Source organism: Lathyrus oleraceus, chromosome 7 (genome assembly GCF_024323335.1).
Source record: "Lathyrus oleraceus cultivar Zhongwan6 chromosome 7, CAAS_Psat_ZW6_1.0, whole genome shotgun sequence".
NCBI lineage: Eukaryota > Viridiplantae > Streptophyta > Magnoliopsida > Fabales > Fabaceae > Lathyrus > Lathyrus oleraceus.
Genome location: NC_066585.1, coordinates 104,373,164 through 104,391,665, shown reverse-complemented (window position 1 = coordinate 104,391,665; position 18,502 = coordinate 104,373,164). Strand labels below are relative to the sequence as shown.

Here is an 18,502-nt window from a genome sequence, read left to right as displayed (position 1 = left end):
CATTGTAATTGTTGTTTAAAATCATTGGTGTGATTGAGGGGGAGTGAGTGGGTTCTCATATCTAAGAGTTCTTAGGTAGAAATCATACAGGTAGAGATTAGGTGAAAAAGACTGTAACTTGTGGAGTGTACTGGGAGTCTTTGAACTGATTCTATTTAGTGGATTTCCTTCCTAGCTTGGTAGCCCCCAAACGTAGGTGAGTTGCACCGAACTGGGTTAACAATTGCTTGTGTCTCTTGCATTACTATTATTTATCTTTATCCTATTTGTTTTACTCAGATATTAGTGGCATGGCATTACCTTCGACATCTCATATCTGATACCCGAATTTCACAAATGGAAAAGTGTTCAACATGAAAATTAATCCTCTTGATCTCACCTTTACAAAAAGTCCAAGATCATCTCATTTGGATCAATATTGAAGGATTTACGCATGGGTGCAATGCATGGTACCATTTAGAGGTTTCTCATGTTCAATTCCATTTCAACATTGCATGGCTTAATGCATTGCTTTCAGCATCACATGTGCACGATTTTGGGCCTTTTCCAATCATTCTTCGGGCTTTGTACACGCCTATGCAAGCTTGCATGATACAATTTCTATTTTTGGATTTCAAAAGAAAGCGTGTAGAAAGCATTTGAATAAGCTATAAATACAAGTGTTATGAGCTCATAACTTCATCAACACCTTGCCCAAGCTTTGCCAGAACAATCCAAGCCCTTCATTCCATAGAATTCTTGAAGATTTCAATTGAAATCGAGTTTAAATTTCACCTTCTGTTTTGAAATTAGAACTCCAAGAATTCATTGCCATTTCATTTCAATTGATCACTGCAAGCAAGAGGAAGATGAATCAAGCAAGTCCAGATAAAGATCAAGTGAATTTAAAGCAACTCGAAGGTGAAACTTTAGAAACTTCATCTCTTCGATTCTCTCTCAATTCTCCACTATTCTTTGTGATTTTTAGTTTGTTGAAGTCCTACAAATGTAGGCAACAAGACTGAGTTGCTTTGAGGTTAAATCGAAGCAACTCAGTTCATGATCCTCAAAATTCAAATCCATGTATCTTTTTATATACTTGGAATTGGAGAAAATTGAGGCCAGATCCATGTCCTTGTTTTTTATTTTGGTGATGGTTGATGGTGGACCAGTCCGATGAGGTCCACCAAAGAAGAAGATCGGAGCCTTAGCTCCGGTGGTGTGTTGTCACACCTCATAACTATCATATCTTGTTTAAATGTTCTAATCCTGGTCGCTCCTTGTGATTACCATCCCTATGACGCATTGACGGAGGTGTATGGCGTGAAGCGCGCGCTTGGTCATCAGATCTGCCACCTCAATTAATGAGGGAGATCTGATGGCCCTTGTTTTTTTGAATTTCTTTTGAATTTCTGATTTTATGTTTAATCCATTTATTTTGTTTAATTCATATTAATTTCATTTTTAATCCAATAAATATGGAACTTTCATAAAAACTCTTTAAATATTTTTCTCTTTAATTTTCTAAATTAGAATTATTTTTTTGGATTAATTTTGATATTTTCAATGAATTAAATGTTTTTGTGCATATTTTTAATTGTTTAAAAATACTTCTGTCTTTTCAAAAATCATGAATTTTTTTGTCTAAGGTCCTTTGACCTTGTTTGTCCTAGGATAAATCTCTTGGACATTTATTTGGTGTATTGAAGAGGTTTTAGGTTTTGACCAAATTAAATTGAATTTTAATGCATTTTTAATTTGATTTTTAAATGATTAATTGTGTAAAATATTATGTTGAGTCATTTCTTATGGTCTTGTGATGTTTGACTATTTGTTTGGGCCTTGGTCAAAGTTGATTTGACTTTTATTGGACTAAAATCATTGGATTTAGGGGATTGATGAAATGTACATTTCATCTTCCAAAATGAATGAATGATTTTAATTTGGTAAAATTCCTCCCATGACCAATTTGTGTTTCTCTTATTTCCCCCCCTCTTTCATCTTTATTCCCATTCTTTCCCATTCCGTTCATTGACCAATGAGATCTCAATATCCTAAGGCTAATTGGTTCATCAATGACTTTCTGTCAGATGAACCAATACAAGTATGGATGAGATAGGTCCATCCCGTTTGATCTTTTCTTTTAGTGTGTGGTATGTTTTAGGAGTTTGGTTCATTATACCAAATCTCTAACATGAATTAGCACCTAAATTTTTATTGCCCGACCTTAGATAGTTGTGACTTCTACATAAGTCCAATTACGATTGCTTAACATAGAGCCAAATTTGACCCTAAAGGCATAACATTCTAGTAAGTGAGATTGTAAGTCTCCCATCTTTCATGGTATTGTGTGGGAACTTGGACTTTTTTCCTTCATTTGGAAGATGTCTTGGTTCAAGGATCTATGCTTGTGAATAGGTGGCTGAGTGTTCTCCAAAAAATGACTTAATTAGTTGAAAAGCAAAACACCACTAACATATAATTAACCTTGACTAACATTTGAATAATTCTTATTAATATTTCTTTACTTTCAATTCATTTATTTTATGCAATTTAATTCCAAGTCATTTATCATTCATTTGTCATTTACATATCATTTAACTTGTTTATGTTTATGCCATTTTCACTTTGCTCATTTGAGCCATATATTGTGATTGTATATATTTGTTTGTGTATTTTGTTTGTGTTTGTGGTCTTAGGACCTTAAAATACATAATGAACAACAAAAGACCCTAAAAAATGTTTGTATGGACTGTTGGGTTTGATCTGAACTTTTGGACTTAGGATTAGGCAACATTCCATATGCAAAAGGACTTGGTCAATGCCAACATTTTGAGACCAAGTTATTAGGATTTGAGCTTTCATCTGATGCAAGTATTAGGATCTACTTGAACTTATCTGCTACATGGTCTTGATACAACTGTTATTTTGATCTTGTGTCTAATGCTTTATTATGAGTTAATCAAGGAGTATTTCATCTGATACATAAGAAGACAAGGAAGACTGCTAGCTATGGAGTTGCTTGCTTGGATGTGGCTATCTTTATTTGATGCCTTGATCTTCATGATGTCTGATATTGCTAATTACTTGCTAATTATTACTTGATTCAAAGTCCAAAGGGAAAATGGGTTTTCTATATGACATTCTTGTCTGTTGGATTGCTGTAAGACCCTAATTTTGACCCTAAGATCCCTCATGGAATCATAACATTGCATTTGCATAGCCTCAAGGATCATAAGCATCTTGGTTCCCTTTGCCTTTGGGTTGGGATCTCTTATGAGTGGTTTGAGATCACCAAGCATGCTTGAATTGTATATCATTTCTTTTCTCATTTTTATTAACTTAAAAGCACAAAAATATGTCACTAACATCTCTTGTTTGTAGCTTGAGCAGTCACAAGATCTAAAGGCTTCTAGGAGACCATATGTGCATTGATATGGTCAAGAGAAGATGAAAGCAAGCATGGTAATGGTTCTCAAAGCTCTCATCCATCAAATATGCCTCCCAAGTTTCTCAATTCATCATTTTTATCAAATCAAGTCGAGGGGTTTGAGGCTTGTTTCCCAAGGAAACCCTAATTCATCTATTCATCAACTATGCCTTGCTCATGAAGCAACCTCAGCCCATGGTCAAATAAAATCAAGGGAAGTTCTTTAATTCATCATTTAGTGAATATTTGAACTTATTTTAGTGTCCTCAATCATCAATTCATCAAGATATGAGGTGTGGACTTGAGAAGTTGATCAGTCAATTCATCTGACTATTTTGAAATGCACTGAGACCTAACTTTTTATGTGTTAGTCAAATGGAGATGATCCCAAGAGAAAAAGTGTTCTAAAGGACAATATGAACAACTTTCATGTTCATAAAAATTTGATTTGAAGCTTGGAAGGTCATCATCCATTCCAAAATATTATAGGTCATTTTGACTGAAACCCTAATTTTGGGTCAACTTCCCAAGAACATAACTCATTCATTTTTCATAATTTGGAGGTGAGACTTAATGCATTGTAAAACGTAATGTGTCTAATTAAAATTTTATGTTGAGCAAAATTGCAAAATCTCAAAAGAAATACATGTGATAATGCAAAACATTATAGGTCATTTTGGACCAAATGCACTGAAATGTGAAAAAGTCCAACTTCAAGTGCCCATAACTTCTTCATCAAAAATCTAAATGATGTAAAATTCAAGTCCAAATTAATTTTATTGACAAGATATACAACTTTCATGTTGAAGGTTTTATAATTTGGAGATTGCATCATTGAGACAAAGGGGCTTGAACATTGACCAATTTTGGAAATTTCACATGTGCATGTTTTGCACCCTACACTTCAAGCTCAATTTTCATTAATTTCCAAGAACCAAATGAAGTTTTGATCAATATGACATTTGTTCCTTATGCAATAAGCTTTCCAACCATTACCCATAAGCCTATGTTTCAATTTTGGAAGTATCATTTTCGAAGAGGGGAACTTTTTAGTGCATTTTTGGAAACTTGATTCAATTGCCATGCATGAGCTCATACAGTCTAATTTGCACGTCCATTTCATTCATTTGTGATCTCAGCTTGCCAAACCAAGTGGAATTGGGCCCTTCATGCGCCTGTACAGGCCCATGCATGGAGGCCCTTTCCATTCATGCAAATTTGAAATCATGCATTCAACATTGCCTTGCCTATAAATACATTGCATTTGAGCTTCATTTCTTCAACCTTAAGGCGCCCTCTATGCTGTGCAGCTGAAATCCCATCCCTCACACCAAAGGAACTCTCTCTTTTCTCTCAAATTTTCAGATCTAGAATTCAGTTTCCTCGACTATTTTCTTAGATCTAAAAGTTCCTAGACCTCTTCACCTTGATCCATAGAGCTTTATGTTTGCAAAAGAACCCAAGGATCTTGACTCAATTCTTCACAATTGAAAGGTTTTCCTCAACTACATTTTGCTTCGAACCAGCTCATATATTGTTCCATTTGCCTTGATTTTGTGTGATCTGAAGTCCTCTGCATAGAGGCAACATTATTGTGTTTCCAATTTTTGAAAATCTTTGAGTTCACTTGAACACCACAAAACTTCCATATCTGATTTCTCTCAATCTAGAGATCTAGAGTGGAATTGAGTGGCATAGGAGTGGTGTACATCACTCCACCTTTCGTTTGGTACCTGGATCGCGCGTTTTGGTTCACATTTATTTCCCTGTAATTTTTGGCCTTCGCCGGAGCTAGCCGGAGAAGACGGTGGTGCTGGCCACCGTCTGGTCTCCAGGTCCAATCTGAGCCATCCATTTACGTTTCAAGATTTAATCCTGGCTGTCCAACATTATGACTTATTTTAATGCACTATGTGATTCAGTTGACTAGGGTGTATGGTGAGCGTGCGCTTCCTGGCCATGTGATGATCCACGTCAATTAATGAAAGTGCATAAGACGACCCACGCTTTTCCATCTTTTTTAATTCTGATTTTAATTTCCATTTTATTTTTTAATTCCATCTCATTTTCAAAAATTCATATCTCTCTCATTATTGGTCCAAAAATTATGGGACCAATTGCATTATTTCTCTTTTAATTTCTAGTTTCTAAAAATGATTTTTAATATTTTTTATTTTACCATTTGCTATTTTTTAGTAATTTTCTCTTTTCTAGTTATTTTAATTCATTTTAAATAGTTTTTGATATTCAAAAAATACAAAAATATTTTTCCAACCTCTTTGAATGATGATAGATCTATGAAAAATATTCTCATCAATTTATTAATTGATTTGAGATTTATTTGAGATTTTAGTTCAATTAGGTTATTTTTATGCATTTTTAATTGATTTAAAATAGTTTCTGACTTTTAAAAATGCTGAAATTTTTTGTCAAACTTTGTTTGACCTTGTTGAACTTGGGATAATTCACTTGGACTTTTCAAAGTTGATTTGAAGTGAATTTGAAGTTTGACCTTTCTTTATTATTTTAATTCAAGTTTTATTTTAAATATTAAAAATGCCAAAAATATTTTATTTGTTTCTTGACTTCTAATTCTCATTTTGCTTCTGTTTTCTATTATTTGACCTTGATCTTATCTATCTTTGGTCAATGCTTGTTAATTGATACATACCATTTCCATTAATGCACTTTAATTCTTCATTTCGTTCTTCTTCTTCTCCTTCCTCTTTTTGTTTTTTGATCAATGAGTTAAAGATTGGTGGTTAGCATTGATACATGGATGTTTAATCTTCCTTGATTCAAATCTAATTCATCTTGATCATGGATCAAGTGAATGGCTTTACATTAAGGATAAATTGTTTTCTAAATCATGCAAAGGACCTAAATCAATACAAGATAATTTCCCATCTTCTTTTTGGCATGGCAAGTTGTTGGAGTTTGATTCACTAATCAAGACCTCTAACTTGTGTTGTTGCCTACATTATTATTGACCGACCTCAGATGGTTGTGACTTCTACATAAGTCCAATTACGATTGCTTAACATAGCACTAAATTTGCCTTATGGCACACTAACTATTAAAATTAACCATTAACCATTAACATTTAATTCTTGCTCTTTACATTTATGCAATTTACTATTCTTGTACATGTTATTCATTTGCTTTTCCTCCTTTGCTCATTTGAGCACATGCTTATGTTAATGCAATTTGCCTTTTGCTCACTTGAGCACATAATTGTGTATATATTATTGTGCTTGTGTTTTGTTTTGATTGTTGTGGACCAAATGCAAAGAAATGGACAAATGGACTTAGTTTCTAGGACTTTCCCTATGCAAAATTGGAGTAAAAGGACCCTAATATTGAAGATGGATTAGAAGGACCAAACCTCTAAACTCACTCTTGTCCATTCTTGATTTGCTTCATAAGACTCTTTGATGTGTGTGTGCTTTTGTGCTAGGGAATCCTATGTGAGCTCAAATTGAAGAACCATTGCCATGTTTATCCAAAATGAAAGATACAAGAGACATTGGGGTTCTTCTAAGGAGATTTTTTTATTATGTTGATTGCTTGAGCTTACTATTATTTTGCTTGCATATTCCAAAGGATGGGAGCTACTTGGATCATCAACATGATCTCAAGAGAGGAACTCCATTTGTGGTCTTGTTTCTTACCCCTTATCTCTTGTATGATTAGGACTTTAGCCATTCTTCTTCTTCCCTCCACTCTAACCCAAGTCAAAACTTTTGTACAAACATTTAACATTTCTTTTTAAACATTAGAAACCTAAGCCATATGCTTTTGATTTTCAAACTTTCTTTTCATAACACTTATTTTGAATTGAACTTCTAAGTCAACTTTGACCATATTTTTGTAAATACTTTTCATTGGTAAATACCACTCATTCAAATACCTTTTTGTGGTTTCAATGGCCACTCTCTTCATCAAAACTTTTTCATAACCTTTAGCTATTAGGTTTGAGTTATCCTTGAGGTAGATGTAATACTCACCTATATCCTTAGTGATGGACAATGAGTCTTCCATGCTTATTATAGGGTTAACCCCTCACTAGCATGTTGAAGCTATCCTCACATGGTGGATTTGTGGTTTTAGGTTGAGTTTTCTCCCTTGGATAACAAAAGACCTTAAGACTTTCGGACCAATCAATTCACCAACTCATTTTGAGATTTTTACCCCGAACTACGAGGTTTTGATCCTAATCTTTTTTAAGATGGTACGTAGGCAATGGGTTTATCCATCCAAACACAAAATGTAAATAACTTGTACATTCTCTTCTCATCTCTTCAATCATGTTTGCACAAACAAATTTTCACAAAATACCAAACTTACAACAAATGTGAAAAGGGCTCCCTAGGGGTACCTAGGATGTTTTGGGTGCTTAAAACCTTCCCATTGCATAACCAACCCCCTTACCCCGATCTCTTACATTTTTACTAGTTTTTGATTCGATAAAACTTTTAGGTTTTTGTTCGCTTTCTAACCATTCCTTTGGATAAATACAAGTGCGGTGGCGACTCGACTTATGTGGTGATAACACTGAAATTTATCGTATTTTCGACTTCGATTTCACATGCATTCTAGTTGTTTTATTGTTATTTTGTTGTGTTATTGCAATGTTTTCCTTTGTTTTCAGGTTTTTACTTTAATCGAAGCCCCGATCGAGAAAAGGAGCGAAAAAGAGCCAAAAACCCTAAAATTCAGCATTTTGTACTTGTGGCCTACCCCATGGCTGGCGCCATAGACCCTGCCATGACGTGTCCAAGCTCAACTTCCCTCAACTTCCACGTTCCCCACTACTTCCACTAAGGCGCCTCAGATTGGCCTTGTGGCGGGCGCCACAAGAGGAAAAGTTTTCCCTCCAATTTTCAAGTTGAAGGGCATTCTTGTCATTTCCATCTTTTTACTTGCTTATAAATAGAAACTCGAAATCACTTTTACAATAATCCAAACTTAGAATAGAGGCAAACTCAGAGCAACTTTGTTTCACTTAGGCATATATTCAGTATTTTAAAGTGGTAATCGCTTCGCATTGGAGTGTTACCACAATTGTGTAATCAAGTCTGTGATAGAGTCTGTAATCGAGTTTGGAGCACTTTGGAAGGAAGTTAATCCTGCCGCCATTTTCATTTCCGCTTTGCAATTTACTCAACCCTCCGATTGGAGCAGGTTTTTATTACTTGTCTTTATCTTATTTATTTTCCCGCATTCGCTTTACTTTATTTATTTCTCGCACTCGCTTTACTTTATTTATTTCTCGCACTCGCTTTACTTTATTTATTTCCCCGCACTCACTTTACTTTATTTATTTTCCTCGCACTCGCTTTAAATTATTTATTTCCTCGCACTTGCTTTAAATTATTTATTTCCTCGCACTCGCTTTAAATTATTTACTTTCCGCACTCGCACTACTTTTATTTAAATTAATGCACTTTTACTTTACCATGTCTAACTAAATCTATAAGGTTAGAATGTAAGGATCGTAATTGAACCAATAATCCGTACAATTGTTCGTAGAAGCACTTAAGGGCTATTTTAACTTTCAACTTAAGTTTTCCCGCACTTCAATTCCGTTGGGTAAGATCGAAAGTCGTCCAACGTCTATCTAAACTTAATTGTTTTTAACTATTTCAAAAACAGCGAAAGCGCTTTGTTTAGTACATTAGGAGTTTTTAACTTGAGAAGAAAAGAGATTTTAAAACTATTTTCGGATGCGTTTATAAGTTTAGAGTCTGGTTCGTGAGAACCTCTTTTGGTTAAGAAATCCATGTTATAATACTTTTCAACTTAGTCAAGACACTATATTTCTTAAAAATAGGTTTACTACTCTAATGCAATGCACGCCTTTTTATAAGTGACAATAAGAGGGTTTGATTAGGGAGTACAACTCGGTTCTAAATACGCGAAAGCGACAGTTCCTGTTAATTTAGTTCTTTTCAAAGTAGGAAACACTGCCCATAAGTAGCTCTATTAGCAAGTACTTGGATTATTAATTGATTACGTGAATTACATTCGACCCTGCCTTTATTAATTGAACTCTATTCAATACTTTACTTTTCCTTGCACACCCTAAAACACTTATTTTGACTGCCTTTGATAAACACCATAACAATAGATAACGATAGATTGACACTTGGTCTATGTGGATTCGACAATCTTTTATATTACTCTGACGCGTTCGTATACTTGCGAAACACCGCATCAAGTTTTTGGCGCCGTTGCCGGGGACCAATTTCGTCAAATTTCATTTTCCTGTTGTTATATCGTTTAGATTTAGGCTATTTCCCGCCGGTCAATGCGAAGAACTTGTAGCACCGGAAGTTTAAGCTTAGTATATCCTCTGGCGGAACCTGAACGTTACGCTCGTGCACGTTTATTCTTTCATAGAATTAAGAGAGCTATGATCGAAGATCAAAACCAAAGACCTCTTAAGGATTTTGCTCAACCATCTAATGAAGAACCTAGTTCTAGTATAGTAAACCCAACCATCCCAGCTAATAATTTTGAACTTAAACCATCCCTGTTGCAACTAGTGCAACAGAGACAATTCGCAGGTCTCGCTACTGAGAACCCAAACCAACATTTAAAAATATTTCTTCAATTAGCAGACACTTTTAAAACCAATGGAGCTTCTCCTGAGGCAATACGTTTAAGTTTATTTCCTTTTTCCCTCAGAGATAAAACCCTATCATGGTTAGATTCCCTTACACCCAATTCCATTACGACTTGGGATAACCTTAGAAGAGTTTTTCTTGCTAGATATTTTCCCCCGAGTAAAACCGCCGTTCTCCGAAACCATATAACTAGATTTACCCAAAACCAAGGAGAATCGTTGTTCGAAGCTTGGGAGAGATATAAAGAGTTGTTACGAGCATGCCTACATCATGGCTTAGAAAATTGGTTAATCATTCAAACCTTCTATAATGGACTTCATTACAACACAAAGATGACCATCGACGCTGCCGCAGGCGATGCTCTGATGAACAAACCTTATCCTGAAGCTAGTGCCCTCATCGAAGATATGGCTCAAAACTATCAATCATGGGGAGTCGAACGAGCGACAATTGAGAAGAAGGAAGCCCAAGGAGGAGTGCATAAACTAAGATCTATAGACATGATGCAAGCTAAAATGGACGCATTAGCCCTTAAAGTCGAGCATATGTGCATAAACCCAAATACTGTAGCCGCAATTTCTTCAGATTGTGAGATATGTGGGACCAAAGGACACCAATCTGCAAAATGCAGTCTATCAAACGAAACCCACTCTGAGCAAGTGAACTACACCCAAGGGAACCCATATTCGAATACCTATAACCCTGGATGGAGGAATCACCCGAACTTCTCCTATAAAAACAATAACCCTATTCAAAATAATGCACCTCCGAGACCTAGTTATCAAGCCCCTAGATCAAATCAACCTATGCAACCTGTACCATCAAAGCCGAGCCTTGAGAAAATTATGGAAAATTTTATCACCGCTCAAACCCAACAAAACAAGGAGTTCATGAACCAAAACATTCATGTTAACGAATTGATTACTCAGTTAGGAACCAAGGTTGACCAAATAGTTACTCATACCAAGATGCTTGAAACCCAGATCTCTCAGGTAGCTTTAAACCAAGCCCCTCAGACTACACCTGGAGGACAATTCCCTGGACAACCTCAACAAAATCCGAGAGGACAAGCCAATACCATTACCCTACGAAGTGGGAACGCTTATGATGAGCCACCAAACCCTAGATTGAGTGAACCCGAAACTTCTAAGGAATGTACCAAACCCACGGACGAAGTAAAGGAACCAGAGGAATCTGAAAACCAGGAAGGTCGAGAAAATGGAGAAGAACCTAAAGATAAAACTTACGTACCACCCCCGTCATATAAACCTCCTATACCATATCCGCAAAGACTCAAACAAACCCAGATCAATAAACAGTATCAAAAATTTATTAAAGTTATAGAAAAACTTCATGTAGAAATCCCTTTCACAGAAGCCATCACCCAAATACCTTCTTATGCAAAGTTTCTCAAAGACACCCTTACCAACAAACGTAAACTTGACGATCCAAAGCCTTTGGAATGTAATGCTATTTCCGAGGACAAATTAGCAAAGAAAGATAAAGATCCTGGAAATTTCTCCATTCCTTGCCTTTTGGGTAATCATGTTATCGAAAAAGCTTTTCTAGACATAGGAGCTAGTGTGAGCCTAATGCCTTTAGCAGTTTGTGAGAGGTTAAACTTAGGAGAATTACAACCCACTAAGATGTCACTTCAGTTAGCTGATAGATCTGTTAAATATCCGATAGGCATTTTAGAAGATGTTCCTGTTAGGATAGGTCAGTTATTTATCCCTACTGATTTTGTTGTCATGGACATCAAAGAGGACAACGATATACCAATCCTTCTAGGTAGACCATTCTTATCAACTGTAGGAGCCATAATAGATGTCAAGAAAGGAAAGTTGACATTTGAGGTGGGTGACGAGAAAATAGAATTTATACTTTCGAAATTTCTTATGGCACTTGTGATGGGAGACTCGTGTTATGCCTTAGATATCATTGATGAATGTGTTAGAGAATTAGAACAAAAAGAAATTATAAAACAATTAAGTTACCATCAACTCTCATAAGGGAAGATGATGACTTTAAGAAACCTTACATCGATGATAACCTTTACGAATGTTTATCCCTTACTCCAAATCCTATGCCATGCCCTAAGAAACCAACCTTAGAACTTAAGGAACTGCCTAAGAACCTGAGATATGAGTTCCTCGATGAAAAGATGAACCATCCAGTTATAGTTAGTGCTACCTTGAGCCAAGAGGAAACAAACCAACTTTTAGATGTTTTACGAAGATATCCCTCAGCCTTAGGATATAATATCTCTGACCTGAAAGGTATAAGCCCATCCGTATGTATGCATCGGATTTCGCTCGAAGAAGATTCAAAACCCTCTAGAGAACATCAGAGAAGAATAAACCCTATAATGAGTGATGTTGTTAAAAAGGAAGTTCTTAAGTTACTTGAGGCAGGTATAATCTACCAGATCTCGGATAGTAAGTGGGTGAGCTCTGTGCATGTAGTACCTAAAAAGGGAGGCATCACAGTCGTACAAAACGATAAAGGCGAACATGTAGCAAAACGTTTAGAAGGAGGATGGCGGATGTGTATAGATTATAGAAAATTAAATAAAGCAACTAGGAAGGATCATTTCCCTTTACCATTTATAGACCAAATGTTGGAGCGTCTAGCCAGACACTCTTACTTCTGTTATCTAGATGGATATTCTGGATTCTTCCAAATACCTATCCACCCCGAAGATCAAGAAAAAACTACCTTTACATGCCCTTATGGAACTTTTGCCTAAAGACGAATGCCATTCGGCCTCTGTAATGCCCCAGCTACTTTCCAACGCTGCATGATGTTAATCTTTGGAGATTACCTAGATGGTATCATGGAAGTGTTTATGGATGATTTCTCGGTTTGTGGATTTGATTTCCACAATTGTCTTGCTAACCTTGAGAAAATCCCGGAGAGATGCGTGGAGGTGAACCTCGTGCTAAATTGGGAAAAATGTCATTTCATGGTGACCGAAGGAATAGTTTTAGGACATATAGTTTCCGAAAAAGGTATAGAGGTAGATAAAGCTAAAATAGAAGTTATAGAAAACCTAAAACCACCAAAAACCATCAGAGAGGTCCGAAGCTTTCTTGGACACGCTGGATTCTACCGGCGTTTCATTAAGGACTTCTCCAAAATAACCAAACCTTTAACTGGACTTTTAATGAAAGATGCAGTATTCATTTTCGATGAAAAATGTAATGAAGAATTTAATCTTTTAAAACAAGCATTAATCTCAGCACCCATTATGAAACCACCTGATTGGTCAGAACCTTTTGAGATAATGTGCGATGCTAGTGATTATGCAGTTGGAGCCGTTCTAGGACAAAGGAAAGATAAAAAATTACATGCCATTTATTATGCCAGTAGAACCCTAGATGCTGCCCAACTTAACTACGCAACAACTGAAAAAGAATTACTCGCTGTAGTTTTTGCTATAGACAAATTTAGATCTTATCTAGTAGGAGCAAAAATTATAGTTTACACCGATCATGCTGCCATTCGTTACCTATTAAGTAAAAAAGATGCCAAGCCCAGGTTACTCCGATGGATTCTATTACTACAAGAGTTTGATTTAGACATAAGAGATAAAAAAAGGCATTAAAAATGTAGTAGCCAATCACCTGTCTAGGCTAGAACATCTAAAACCAGAACTAGTACCCATAAATGATGATTTCGCCTATGATAGACTGATAGCTAGAGTAGAAACCATTGAAGATAATAACCTAGACCCTCATGAGCACCCCCAAAATTCCTTAGCAATAAGTAACGTACCCTGGTATGCAAATTTCGTTAATTACCTAGCTGCTGATATAGTACCCCCTGATCTTGACTACCACTGCAAAAAGAAATTCTTCCACGATGTGAGAAACTTCTATTGGGACGAACCGCTCCTTTTCAAAAGGGGTAAAGATGACATTTTTCTTTTGTTGCGTTCCAGAAGAAGAGGTAAATAATATTATCGAGCATTGTCATTCTGCACCCTATGGTGGACATGCGAGCACCTCCAAGACATACGCCAAGATTCTTCAAGCTGGCCTATTCTGGCCTACCATGTGGCGTGATGTCTATGCTTGCATTGTCAAATGTGATAGATGCCAACGCACTGGAAACATTTCAAGGCGTGATGAAATGCCTCTAAGAAACATTCAGGAAGTAGAACTCTTTGACGTATGGGGTATAAATTTCATGGGACCTTTTCCACCATCCTTAGGAAACAGGTATATCTTAGTAGCTGTAGACTATGTATCTAAGTGGATTGAAGCTATAGCTGCACCCACAAACGACACCAGGGTAGTAATCAAACTATTCAAAAACTATATATTCCCTAGATTTGGAACACCACGTTTAGTCATAAGCGATGGAGGATCACACTTTATATCGAGAATATTTGACAAACTTTTAAGAAAATATGGAGTTAGGCATAGAGTAGCAACATCATACCATCCACAAACTAATGGCCAAGTAGAAGTATCTAATAGGGAGATAAAACAAATCCTAGAGAAAACTGTTTCTATTTCTAGGAGAGACTGGTCTCAGAAGCTTCAAGAAGCATTATGGGCGTATAGAACCGCTTTCAAAACCCCTATAGGAACTACTCCTTATCAACTAGTTTATGGAAAATCCTGTCACTTACCGTTCGAATTAGAGCATAAGGCCTATTAGGCCATTAAGACTTTTAATTTAGACTACCTAGCCGCTGGAGAAAAGCGTACCCTAGACATTCATAAACTAGAAGAACTTAGGCAATCTGCCTACGAGAATGCAAAAATATATAAAGAGAGGACAAAAGCCTATCACGACAAAAGAATAGTAAAGAAAAACTTCAATATAGGCGATCCTGTTCTCCTTTTCAACTCTAGGTTACGACTCTTCCCTGGAAAGCTACGTTCAAGATGGACTGGTCCTTTCGAAGTATCCAAGATTCTGAGATCCGGAGCCGTAGAAATCAAGAACGAAACCTGTAGTCCATTCATTGTAAATGGACAAAGACTGAAGCTCTACGAAGGAGGAGTCATTCCAGCATACTACTCAAGCCACACCCTGATTGATCCACCAATTCCTACTACTACAGGTGTATAATTTCTAATCGTCAAGCTAATGACATTAAACAAGCGCTGCGTGGGAGGCAACCCATGGTTTTTTCTTTCATTTTACTTTTTCGCATTTATTTAATTTTAATTTAATTTTTTATTTTTTATTTTATTTTATCATATTTTACATTGAGACTAAAATTTGAATGATTTGCACTTTCAAGATCACTTTCTTAACTTTTACAGGATGCAGGATTTCGATGACATGCACGTGGCCTATAGAGATAATGCTCAGAGAGAGCGCTACATCGCTCTGTATCAGCGCCCTATGGCACCCACACGTTATCCTAATCAGCACTGTATGGAGGCACTGGGTATCAAGTCGAGTATCCGATTCCTTAGCCACCAGCTTCACTGGGATGAGTTTGCTGATGACTTGAGTAACACCTACAGGAACCTGACATTGGAGTTCCTGAGTTCATTCGACTATGACCCATACTCTGGACCAGATGGGTATGCTGCTTTCAGGCTTTTTGGAGTTGAGTACTCTTTCAGCCAGAAAGAGTTCAGCGACCTGTTGGGTTTCCAAACCACTCCTGATGCTATCCCGGAGACACCTATGGGATATTTTCTAGGTAAGGAGGTTGAGAAGTTTTGGAGTGATATATCACGTGGCGGAGGCCAAGATCCATCTACGCAGCTGTATCATGTTATACATAACCCCGCCTTCAGATACTTTCAGATGATATTAGCACATTCCTTCCTGGGAAGACCGGATGTAGAGACACTACTGAGTGAAGAGGAGATCTTCCTATTATTTTGTGTATCCCAGTCTCGCCCAGTATCATGTGGGAACTTTTTATTATACAGTCTCAGCGGTATCTCCAGATCTACCGAAGGAGTCATCCATGTGGGCGGAATCATCACACAGATTGCTGTCGCTTTAGGTCTGTCTCGCAAGCTGTTACATCTTCGGAACTACTGTGGGTACACTACCATGGACATCGACTTCTGTTTGACCAGAGGGTTGATGAGGAAAGCCTCTTTCCACCCATGTCAGTTCCGATTGCTGGTCGACAGCGAGGCTATCCATTATTTCACACTGCCAGATCCTATGATGACTAGTGTGCATGATCCAGCGAATTGGAGTTATGCTCTGGAGGGCCAGGGAGAGACCGTCGAGGAACCGAGATCACCACCCATTGCTGAATACACGCCTACACCACCATCTCCTAGGATCACTGTTTTCTCTAATAATCTTTCATTGCAGACCCCCGACATCCGCACTCAGATTGCTGAGTGTCGTAGAGAGATCGCAGAGCTTAGACAGGAGGTGGCTGACCTCACTTTATAGATGGGAGTATCCGATCTCACCCATGCTACCGAAGCCAATTGTCTATATCAGGAGATCGCAGAGCTCAGGCAGGAAGTAGCCACGCTCCGTGGATCCACTCAGGAAGACGACATCCCTACTATATGATATCACCTTTCCATCTTATTTTATCTTTCTTTTATTTTATTTTTCTCGTATTTACATAACTCATTTTATATTATCGCATTTGGAATATTATATAAACTATGTCTATACATTGATATTTCTACTTTTATCTATCTATGTCTTATGTTTGTTCTATTTGCATTTTTTATTTTAGTTGTTTATTTATTTATTAGTCTAATATTTAATTTTTGTTTCATTTTTATTTTTTATTTTTACTTTTATAAAATTATGCAAGCCAAGGATACTAGGAAATCCCAAGAAAAATGCTATTCGGACCCCTCAAAGCCAAAAGACAAGAGAAACCCTAACCAAAGGACCAAAATCCGGCCCAGCCAGATTTTGCCTTGTGGCGCCCGCCATAGACCCTGTGGCGCCCGCCACAGCGTCTGTAAAAGGTCGGGGCAGAACCCCTTTCTTCACCATTTTCACACCTTACAACCTTCCAAACCCATTTTTTTCACCTTGGAAAAACATCCTTGAACCCACAAAAAGCTCATACTTTTCTAACCACCACATCGTACAAATCATTTTTCTGGTTTCCATTTTCATTTTCATCCGTCGGATTTCGTAAAAATCCAACCTTTTCACATTCCATTTCATCTTCTTCATCACTTTTCAAGAGTTACACAAATGGAGTTTAATGGATTCATTCTCCGAGGAGGGAAACCGGGGGATAGACAAAGAAAAATTATCGAACGGTTGCAAAATCGGAAAATCCTCCCGACAAGGTATGTTGACGAAAACTGTCTCTACACTTTAGGTATCTATCATGGCATATTTCATTTATTAGATAACTTAGGTTTGCATAATTTCTTTTCCAACAAAGAACCCACCTATGAGCGATTGACAATTGAATTCTTGAGTTCCTTAATCTATATTGTCAACCCTAACCCTGCTAGCACAGTTGGTACTGTCAGATTTAGAATATTTACCGTTGAATATGAATTCAGTACCGACAAACTAGCCAGCTTGTTAGGAATCCCTCATGGGGACGGTGCTATTTGTGAGGCCCCTTTGGATTCGGAGTGGTCAGTTGAGGTATTTTCCTTATGGGAGCGATTATCAAACACTTCCATAAACTCTTTTGAAGGAGTTCTTGCCTCAAGTATCCACAACCCGGCCATCAGAGTTTTTAGATATCTGTTGGCATGTACTATTTTTGGCCAGGAGAATCCAAATAAGGTTAATGCTAGAGAGCTTCTATTTTTACAAGGAAGCCTCACAAATAGACAAATTAATTCGGTTCCGTTCATGCTTGCACATATGACTTTAACTTTGAATAAAGCGGGACCAATTTCTTTTGGTGGATTGATTACATCTATTGCTCGGGCGCTTAACCTGAACAATGAGATGGCTACCCTAAACCCCTTACCTCCTCGCACAATTAACCTAAAATTTCTGAGAGACATGAAATTGTGCCGTTCGAGGAGAGAAGGAGGCTATATGCTTATGGTTCATGGTGTAGCCATCCCATCTGCTGTTTTGCCGTGCACTAGACGTACAGATGTACAAGATGAAAGGAATTGGACCTACGCTTTAGATGCTCCACCTGTTTTGGGTCCTCTTCCTCCTAACATTCCTGATGAGGCGGGACATGACACTGATGATGAATATGATCGGAGAGAGAGATCTCCCGTACCCCATGTGTCCCCCCATCATCCTTCACCACCACACACCGCACCATCTTCTTCTTCTGCAGGTACCACTCCTGGCTTCTATATTACAGAGGAGATGTGGCGTGACCACATGGCTAGAGAGCAAAGGCGTGATGACCTACTCTCTACCATCCAACAACAGCTGGCGAATAACATGAGCTTCATGCAAGAGTCGCAGCGGAGGACAGACAGGTCCTACGTCACTGTTCTACAGTCCCTGCAAACGATCACAGATACACAAGCCCGTCAGCAACACCACCACCGTCAGCATATTT

The 18,502-nt window shown here is 37.4% G+C and overlaps 1 non-coding gene across 1 annotated transcript; it reads right to left on the bottom strand.

The window, feature by feature from the left end:
* Positions 1 to 10,208: 10,208 nt before the first annotated feature.
* LOC127109981 (small nucleolar RNA R71) lies at positions 10,209 to 10,315 on the bottom strand. The gene has a single exon (XR_007797221.1). It is a non-coding gene; the product is annotated as a small nucleolar RNA R71 (small nucleolar RNA).
* Positions 10,316 to 18,502: the final 8,187 nt, after the last annotated feature.